Consider the following 10,964-nt stretch of genomic DNA (forward strand, 5'->3'; position numbering starts at 1 on the left):
TATATATATATATATATATATATATATATATATATATATATATATATATATATATATATATATATATATATATATATATATATATATATATATATAATTTTGTATTTCTTTTGTAGGGAACACCATCCAAAGCAGGAGGGCCGGGCAGATGTTCTGAACAGCATGAGTGAAATGGAATTCTTCAGGCACCTTCGCCTCATAAGGAAATCTTTTGACGACACCTTGAACTTGATACACAAGGTGAGGAGCCTTCAGGTACCAGCCTTTATTTGGGTCCAAGAAAATCTTTGTACCTCACTCTGTGGTATTTAGGCACACAGAGTAACTATCGTGGAATCTCGGAGATTTCGGTGTGTCACAGACCACAGTGTTTGAGTGTGTCCAGAGATTGATTGATGTCCTGTGTGAAGCAGGAAAGGATGTCTTTTTGTGGCCAACTCCTTCTCAAATTCCTGAAATTGAGCAGGAATTTCAACAAATGGGAGGAATTCCTGGTGTGGTCGGGGCCGTCCTTGGTACCAGAGCCGCGCCATGATCTAGGCGGTGTTCGTCTTATAGCCGCAGCATTTCAAAATAAACCTCATATTTCGACAGTTCTGTTACCATACATATTTCAATAGCAAAGAACAGTAAAGATATCTAATCATCCTTATATTTCATTTAGTATCCTACGAAAATAATGCGTAAACTACAAGTTCCCATAGCTAGAAATTCGAAGGCACAGTCACAAGAACCGCCACGGACGTCGCTCAGTAGACCATAGTCTGAACAGCCTCCAGATATCCCGAGACGATACAACTCTTAATTCAGGCCCTATGGACAATTCTTCTGAATTCCAATACCAGGAACAGGTTACTACTTTGATTTTCTTTTCATATATAAAAAATATCATGTTCTTACGTTTCTCAGAATCGTCATTTTTTAAGAATAAAGGAGTGTCAACACCTTTCAGCCAATCAGAGCGAGTGTTTGGGTTTGTCCTCCCGGAAACCCTAAGGCCCCTTTCAGACGTATCTACTTTACGCCGTCCGCCGTCTAGGACCCAGCGCCGTGCATTCCAGAGAGAGCGCCGTGGTGTCGACGGCGGGCGCCGTTGACACAACGGCACGGCCTGTGCCGTCCACCTGCCAGTTGCCTCCATTCTTTCATCATGGACACACAGGACCACCTGCTCTACCTATATTACTTATATTTAAAAAGAAAAAAACAACGTTCACACAGCGAAAGTGGGTCCATAATATCAATGTTGCCAGACCAGTGGTTGGAGCTTTTGTCACACTGTATGAGGAACTCAGAAGAGATACAAAAAAGTTTTTCAACTACTTCAGAATGAGCAAAGAATCATTCGATGAGCTCCTGAACAGGTTGAGTCCTCTACTTTGCCATCAAAAAATGTTCTTTGCATCGTCACTCATAGACTCAAAGCCCGGGTTCAGATGATTGCAGACTTCCCTCCATGCTGCAGTGGTTTCAGTCTTGGACTTATATGCTTCAAGGCTTTTGTCCCAGAGAACAGGCCTCTCTTCAACCAGGCTAATCAACAATTCAACGTCTACATCAACGTCTTCCATTATCAATGGTGAGCAATACTATAAACACGTCTGTGGTCAGGAAACGACTGAAGTGGTGTGACACGCTACTCGCGCCGTCCACTTCAGACGGCGGAACGTCGACACGTTTGAACAAGTCCATAGAGACCTGTGTACATTTCACGCCGTCGACGGCGCAACGCCGTGCCATTTCCAAATGGGCGCCGTTGTGACAACGGCGGCCGTCCACGGCGCCAAGTCGTTCACGGCGTCGGTCGATACGTGTGAAGGCGTCCATAGACATCCATGGTTATTTGAGAGAACGACGTCGTGCCGTGGACGGCGGACGGCGTAAAGTCGATACGTCTGAAAGGATTTCGGGCAAAAAGCGTTCGGGGTTGCGGAGTGCTACTGAAAACGCCTTTGCCCCCACGTGTTGAAACAACAGGCAGGAGGCGATAATGGATGCCGTCGCTACAATATGTAATAGTAACTTGAAGTCAACTTGAGAAAGCACGCACGAAAAATATCTTATCACTCATCAATAACTTGGGCACACTTGGCAAGTCTTGCCAAGTCAGATAATATCATACATCCACTTTCGCATGCTGATGATAATAAGATCAAACTAGTTGGATAGCGTGCGGACGCTGACACCGACTCTTTTTTTTTTTTTTTTTTTTTTTTTTTTTTTGCGTTGGCTGTACATAAATAAAAGAAATTAGTAAAAAAAGTATATAAATAGACTAACTAAATGCTACGTACTATTACTACAACTACTGCTACTACTACCACTTTTAGTGCTACCACTACTACTACTACTACTACTACTACTACTACTAATAATAATAATAATAATAATAATAATAACAATAAATTAAAAAAAAAACACATGAATGAGACTTTTTGGAGAATACAAGTTAGTGGTTTACTTAAGAAAAATATGTCGCGCTAACTAGAGGCAGAAGAAGCAGGTCTCGGTATGTATTAGAAAAAAAAAAGAAAGGGAGTGAAATAGGCAAAAAAAAATAAAATAAGATAAAATAATAATAATAATAAATAAATTAATTAATTAATTAATTAATTAATTAAAAATAAATAAAATAAAATAAAATAATAACAAAATTAATAAAAAAATAAATTAATTATTAATTAATAAATAATAATAAAAAGTTATTTGAAGGATCCTCTCAAGGTTTCATCGCCCATAGAAAAACGATTAATATTTTCACTTCCATAAAGATAACTGTGTGTGTGTGTGTGTGTGTGTGTGTGTCCTCGTCTTCAGCGTGCCGCGGGGAGGCAAAGCTATGTGTGACCCGGACGGTTATTCCCAGCAGGAAGAAAGATTGTCAGTACAAACATCAGTGTTCCTGTTTTCCGCCATTGTTTTAATAACAAATGATGAAATGGAGATCTAAAATCGTAGCGTTGAAGGCATCTCCACCACCACCACCATCATCACCACATCACTAAAACGTCATGTCGTACTGCAATTGGCTCCTGCTTGTCACCCAGCGTCTGAATATAAACAACACCCCCTGGTCTTTTGAAGGATTACCAACACTTTAATTACTACGGCGGTGATGTAAGTATAATTTCAAAATATATTACTGACAATTACCGAACAAATAATGATCCTTTCCTTTAATTATTTTAAGCACAATAGGTCTAGTTTCTCTCTCTCTCTCTCTCTCTCTCTCTCTCTCTCTCTCTCTCTCTCTCTCTCTCTCTCTCTCTCTCTCTCTATATATATATATATATTTTTTTTTTTCTTCAATATCTGTTTACAGTTCTGTTGCAGATAATGTGTTACGTTGGTTGTCATTCGTGGCCTCTCTCTCTCTCTCTCTCTCTCTCTCTCTCTCTCTCTCTCTCTCTCTCTCTCTCTCTCTCTCTCTCTCTCTCTCTCTCTCTCTCTCTCTCTCTATATATATATATATATATATATATATATATATATATATATATATATATATATATATATATATATATATATATATATATAATCTATATATATATATATATATATATATATATATATATATATATATATATATATATATATATATATATATATATATATATATATATATATATATATATATATATATATATATATATATATATATATATAGAGAGAGAGAGAGAGAGAGAGAGAGAGAGAGAGAGAGAGAGAGAGAGAGAGAGAGAGAGAGAGAGAGAGCGCCTGCAGTCATTAAGTTTCAAGGAGTTAACAAAAATATTCATAGTTATATTTCTTCAATATCTGTGTACAGTGCTGTTGCAGATAATGTGTTACGTTGGTTGTCATTCGTGGCCTTAAGTTTCGTCAATAAATGAGTGTTAAACTCCTAGACGGAAGGTAACCTAGTTTTGAAAGGATGTGAAGACAAGAAAGAATACATACGATGAAAAAAAATAAATTATGAAGATGGAGGTGGTTGAAGAGAGAGAGAGAGAGAGAGAGAGAGAGAGAGAGAGAGAGAGAGAGAGAGAGAGAGAGAGAGAGAGAGAGAGAGAGAGAGAGAGGTGGGTGGATTAATTGAGAGGATGAATGGTAAAATATTTATTATTTTTGTTTATTTATTGCGCTGCAACATCGTGGACATATGGCAGCGCTGCAAAACGTTCAAAGCAGGAAAGATGGAACGTTAGAATATTGATGTTAAAAAACAAAATTATAATACGGTAATAAAAAAATAAATAAAAATAAAAGGGAACATAATAAGAAAAGGGATGAACCAACAGAAACCTAAGTGTCATAAATTGCGAAGGTCCGTATTTCCATCCATGTATCAATTTAGTTTAAAAAGGGGGACACTGACCCAGAACAGTATTTATGTTCCCAAGGCATTTACCCCACTGACACATATTTAGCATTGTGTGCCTAAGACACTAACTCCACCGACTCAGGGACGATTTCACAGTCGCTTGATAAGGTTCCCAAGCAAGAGCCTTATCAACCAGGTAACAGGTATTATCAACACCTCGGTGACAGGTATTATCAACACCTCGGTTTTACAGCCGGTTTTCGTGGTTTTGGTGATCAACAACCTGGTAACGATCATAATAAAACGAATACCTCTGATTCGGTAATGTTGGTATGCTGCAACTGCCTTGTTAGACAAAATTAATTAATTCATGACAGAAGAACTGACCACGCAAGCATTATAAGAAAGAGAAAGGCATGGTACACTGGCATGGCATGGTACACATCACTGGTGCCTTTAACACGCCATATCAATCCACTGCAAACATGGTTACATTTTCTGATTTAAATTCTCCCCTTTGAATATTTGTCTAACATTTGCCAAACTCTCCTTATGCCAACCAGGCACATAATAAACCACTTATTTGTCTCTTCTTCAATGTTGTACACATACTCGTACATTGTTAGGACTGAAATATCTCGGGTATTAAGGAAATAGCCCTAGCCTACTAGTTTTGAGACTGATTATTTATCACCAAAAATATTATGCCTTTTCTTTTAATCGTAATCTAACCATTGGATGGATTAGCAATTAAATTAATGAACTGAATTAATCTAAACCAAACGAAAGCAAGCCTAGCCCTTTGATGGAAATGATGTTCCAATAATATCTTAGATGACAAATTCCATACATACTATGTGTATTTGGGGATTATTACATTCTTAACCAAGGAAGCGTAGCAAATGAAGTAAGCATGACAGGTAGTCAAATTTTCATCAGCTGGTGGAGTGAGTTCACGCCGCCATCCGAATTCTTTTAAAATTTTATTATTTACTATTACAACCTACAAAATGTTGTTGTATTGTTGAATAATTTCAATATACAATTCAGGTTCCCCCGGTGCAAGGGTAGTTCTGCTTAACACTATATTACCGTTGAGCTAACTATATATATATATATATATATATATATATATATATATATATATATATATATATATATATATATATATATATATATATATATATATATATATATTACGGTGAATGTGGATAGTTGCCTAATGTTCACATTAGGAAAGCAATTTGCACAATGTTTACAAATTGTCAACATTAGGCCTTTTTTTTTCATTTATTTTATTTATTTATTTTATTTATTTATTTTTTTTTTTCTTATGTAGGAGGGACTCTGGCCAAGGGCAACAAAAATCCAATAAATAAAAATGCCCATTGAAATGCCAGTCCCATAAAAAGGGTTCAAAGCGGTAGTCAAAAATTGAAGGATAAGTGTCTTGAAACCTCCCTCTTGAAGGAATTCAAGTCATAGGAAGGTGGAAATAGAGAAGCAGGCAGGGAGTTCCAGAGTTCACCAGAGAAAGGGGTGAATGATTAAGAATACTGGTTAACTCTTGCGTTAGAGAGGTGGACAGAATAGGGATGAGAGAAAGAAAAGTCTTGTGCAGCGAGGAAGCGGGAGGAGGGGAGGCACGCAGTTAGCAAGATCAAAAGAGCAGTTAGCATGAAAACAGTGGTAGAAGACAGCTAGAGATGCAACATTGCGGGGATGAGAGAGAGGCTGAGGACAGTCAGTTAGAGGAGAGGAGTTGATGAGACGAAAAGCTTTTGATTCCACCCTGTCTAGAAGAGCAATATGAGTGGAACCCCCCAGACATGTGAAGCATATTCCATACATGGACGGATAAGGCCCTTGTACAGAGTTAGCAGCGGGGAGGGGGTGAGAAAAACTGGCGGAGACGTCTCAGTTTCCAGTTCAGATTATAAGTAAACGACAGACCGAGGATGTTCAATGTAGAAGAGGGGGACAGTTGAGTGTCATTGAAGAAGAGGGGATAGTTGTCTGGAAGGTTGTGTCGAGTTGACAGATGGAGGAATTGAGTTTTTGAGGCATTGAACAATACCAAGTTTGCTGTGCCCCCAATCAGAAATTTTAGAAAGATCAGAAGTCAAGCGTTCTGTGGCTTCCCTGCGTGAAATGTTTACTTCCTGAAGGGTTGGACGTCTATGAAAAGATGTGGAAAAGTGCAGGGTGGTATCATCGGCGTAGGAGAGGATAGGACAATAAGTTATGTTTAGAAGATCATTAATGAATAATAAGAAGAGAGTGGGTGACAGGACAGAACCCTGAGGAACACCACTGTTAATAGATTTAGAAGAACAGTGACCGTCTACCACAGCAGCAATAGAACGGTCAGAAAGGAAATTTGAGATGAAGTTACAGAGATAAGGATAGAAACCGTAGGAGGATAGTTTGGAAATCAAAGCTTTGTTTCACACTCTATCAAAAGATTTTGATATGTCCAAGGCAACAGCAAAAGTTTCACCAAAATCTCTAAAAGAGGATGACCAAGACTCGGTAAGGAAAGGCAGAAGATCACCAGTAGAGCGGCCTTGACGGAACCCATACTGGCGATCAGATAGAAAGTGAAGTGAAGTGATAGATGTTTAAGAATCTTCCTGTTGAGGATAGATTCAAAAACTTTAGATAGGCAGGAAATTAAAGCAATAGGACGGTAGTTTGAGGGATTAGAACGGTCACCCTTTTTAGGAACAGGCTGAATGTAAGCAAACTTCCAGATAGAAGGAAAGGTAGATGTTGACAGACAGAGCTGAAAGAGTTTGACTAGGCAAGGTGCAAGCACGGAGGCACAGTTTCGGAGAACAATAGGAGGGACCCCATCAGGTCCATTAGCGTTCCGAGGGTTTAGGCCAGCAAGGCCATGGAAAACATCATTGCGAAAAATTTTAATAGGTAGCATGAAGTAGTCAGAGGGTGGAACAAGCCCAGAATCGTCCAAGGTAGAACTTTTAGCAAAGAGTTCAGCTTTATAAATAGATGTGATAGCATTGGTGCCATCTGGTTGAAATAAAGGAGGGATAGAAGAAGAAGCAAAGTTATTGGATATATTTTTGGTTAGATGCCTTAAGTCACAAGGGGAGTTAGATCTTCAAAGGTTTTGATACTTTCTGTTAATGAAGGAGTTTTAGCTAGTTGAAGAACAGACTTGGCATGGTTCCGGGCAGAAATAAAAAGTGCATGAGAATCTGGTGATGAAAGGCTGAAGTACCTTTTGTGGGCCACCTTTCTATCATGTATAGCACGAAAACAAGCTTTGTTAAACCGAGGTTTGGAAGGTTTAGGTCGAGAAAAAGAGTGGAATGAAGAAGAGAGTAGAGAAAAAGAGGAATGAATGTACGCCTCCATGCCACACACTATCACCTCTGTTATGTGCTCAGCACACAAAGACGGATCTGTGACACGGAACCAGTAGTCATTCCAAGGAAAATCAGCAAAATATCTTCTCAGGTCCCCCAACTAGCAAAGGCAAAACGCCAGAGGCACCTTCGCTTAGGTGGATCCTGAGGAGGGATTGGAGCGATAGGACAAGATACAGATATGAGATTGTGATCGGAGGAGTTCAACGGAGAAGAAAGGGTGACAGCATAAGCAGAAGGATTAGAGGTTAGGGAAAGGTCAAGAATGTTGGGCGTATCTCCAAGACGGTCAGGAATACGAGTAGGGTGTTGCATCAATTGCTCTAGGTCGTGGAGGATAGCAAAGTTGAAGGCTAGTTCAGCAGGATGGTCAGTGAAGGGAGAGGAAAGCCAAAGCTGGTGGTGAACATTTAAGTCTCCAAGAATGGGGATCTCTGCATAAGGGAAGAGGATCAGAATGTGCTCCACTTTGGAAGTTAAGTAGTCGAAGAATTTCTTATATTCAGAGGAGTTAGGTGAGAGGTATACAGCACAGATAAATTTAGTTTGAGAGTGCCTGATGTTCACATTATGCAGCTCAATTATGCCCAATGTGAATACGACTGCCTAAAAGTTATAAATTTTTGCATGATGTGCTCGCGTGACAGCGCGTTTTTTTTTTTTTTTTTTTTTTTTTTCCTTTTTAGGCAGCTGCATCGTCCTGATGTACACTGAGTTGTACATTGACACTTAGAATATCCTTGCTCTTGCTGTTGTAATTGAGAGGCAAACATCAGGAACCTCTTCCGCTTTTATCATGGGCTGTTTGATTGGTCAACAGCTGTAAATTTTGGTCCTAGAATTCCTTCTCGGCAACCTACAGTGTATAGCCCATCTTTTTCCTTGAGGACAACCACTAACAGATTTCTGGGATCTGGCAGACCACGATCCACATCTGAGACCCTCAGTGTAGCACACTGACCAATGGACAATGCCCTAAGCAGGTTTTTCCCGCGTCTTGTCATCCGTGCTGCTGGCTTGGATTGTCCTTAATCAACCGAAGCACGGATGTTTTGGGAAGTTGGAACTACTGCTTCTGTCTGTGACTGTGCCTCTGTTTCTGCCTCTATCTCTGCTTCTGTCTCTGTCTCTGTTTCTGCCTCTGTCTCTGTCTCTGCTTATGCCTCTATCTCTGCTTCTGCCTCTGCCCCTGCCTCTGCCCCTGCCTCTATCTCTGCTTCTGCCTCTGCCTCTGACCCTGCCTCTGCCTCTGTCACATTTGATGCTTCAGTAGGAGGTTCAGTGTCAACATTTTCAGCTTCTTTTGACTCCAGAAATGCCTCAAGGTCTTCCTCGGTAAATATGTCACGAAGAGCTGTACTAGGTAGGATAGATGATCCTAATCCAACCTGCAGATCTTGTCCAAATGTCTGTTTCATGGTGGCTGATGTTAACTTGCCACTGAACAAACCTGAGGCCTACTGACCACTTCCTGTTGTTGTTTTCCTTCATCCAGATGGTCAGTGGATCCTGGATGACTCCGTTTAGACGTTCAACAGTGCACTGGCTTTGAGGATGACGTGGGCGTCCAGTCACCAGCTTCAGCTCTGGACAGAGCACTGCAAGCTCAGCGATGATCGCATTAACGAACTCCCGTCCGTTGTCGTACTGCAAAATAGCACGTGCTCCAAATGTCAGAAATATATCTATAAGATTCGCTGCAACCTCTTCTTCTCTTTTTGTTGTAAGTGGACGCAACACATAAAATTTCCTGAAACTATTTACAAATGTCATGATGTACTTGGTCTCCATCTGGCAATGTTTGAAAATTGATAAGATCGATCTGGCATCTAGAATGGATATGATGACTGCGTACCGGTCTCACTACCAGACCCTTTGGAACTTTTTTTTTATTTTTTTTATGGCAGTGCTCACAGAGTGAAATATAGATGTAGCATGCTTCTTGTGTGATGTTTGATCATTTCCTTTTTCACTTCAGCAATTTATTTTTTTTTACCATTTCCATGGCCAATAGCTTCATGGGCTACTTTTACAATACCAAACACTTCTAGAGACGCAACAAACTTGAATTTATCTTCATTTGGATCTTTTCTCTTGCGAATCAGTCGGTCAGCATTGCCAACGCGCAGGACTTCGTAACGTTTCTTGAGATTAAAGTCAAATGTAGACTTGGTTCCATCAGAATTAATCGTTAACAAATTATGTATCAGCTGATCACGCTGGTGGGTTGGATGACAACATTCTCTGCCTTGCCTCCCAGTGTTTGACGTAGCTTAAGTAAAAAGGCAGCTTGATCCATAGTGCGTAAACTGAAACAAAAAAAATAAAGAAATATAGAGAAAGATCCTGAATAATAATAATAACAACAATAATAATAATAGTAATAGTAATAGCAGTAGTAATAGTAGTAGTAGTAATAGTAATAGTAATGAAAACAACCCACAATTAGTCCAGCTGTGTGTCAGCACCCACTTGCAAGGACAAGATCACGGTTGGTTCTGCCCTGCTCCTAGCTTGCTTATCTTCTTTACAACGACTCTTAATGATAGACCCGAAGCTTCGAAAAACATTCTTTGAATTTCCACTCCAGCCACCGCGGTCCTTCATTCTATTCACATCAGGTAAAATACCATTGCCTAATCAGAAAGTCTTGCTTAAAGAGAACATTATGCAATTAATTTACCTGTTGCAAATATTTTTGCCTAATGTGAACATTAGGCAATTTTCTGCAGTTCACATTAGATAATTATCCACATTGAGCGTAACACACACACACACACACACACACACACACACACACACACACACACACACATATATATATATATATATATATATATATATATATATATATATATATATATATATATATATATATATATATATATATATATATATATATATATATATATATATATAAGGGAAGCTATAATTAATTCAAAAGAGAATCCTTTCCCACAAACGTGAGTACTTTGTCTTGGGGAAAGAGCTCTCTCTCTCTCTCTCCAAGTGTGGGATAGGGTAAGATTAAAAAAGCAAATAAAATCAATAGGGTCATGAAGAGAGTTAACTGAAGTCATGTGCACTAAATATATATATATATATATATATATATATATATATATATATATATATATATATATATATATATATATATATATATATATATATATATATATATAGGAAGCAGAGGAGGAGGCAGTAGGCACCCGCCGAAACGATAATTACTCCCAGTGAGGTCTAAAGCACTGTTCAGGGGGTGCTGTGAA

At 38.9% G+C, this 10,964-nt stretch overlaps 1 pseudogene; it reads right to left on the bottom strand.

The window, feature by feature from the left end:
- Positions 1-8,852: 8,852 nt before the first annotated feature.
- On the bottom strand, positions 8,853-9,559 carry LOC135115612 (KRAB-A domain-containing protein 2-like; annotated as a pseudogene).
- Positions 9,560-10,964: the final 1,405 nt, after the last annotated feature.

This window comes from Scylla paramamosain, chromosome 29 (assembly GCF_035594125.1).
Source record: "Scylla paramamosain isolate STU-SP2022 chromosome 29, ASM3559412v1, whole genome shotgun sequence".
Taxonomy (NCBI): domain Eukaryota; kingdom Metazoa; phylum Arthropoda; class Malacostraca; order Decapoda; family Portunidae; genus Scylla; species Scylla paramamosain.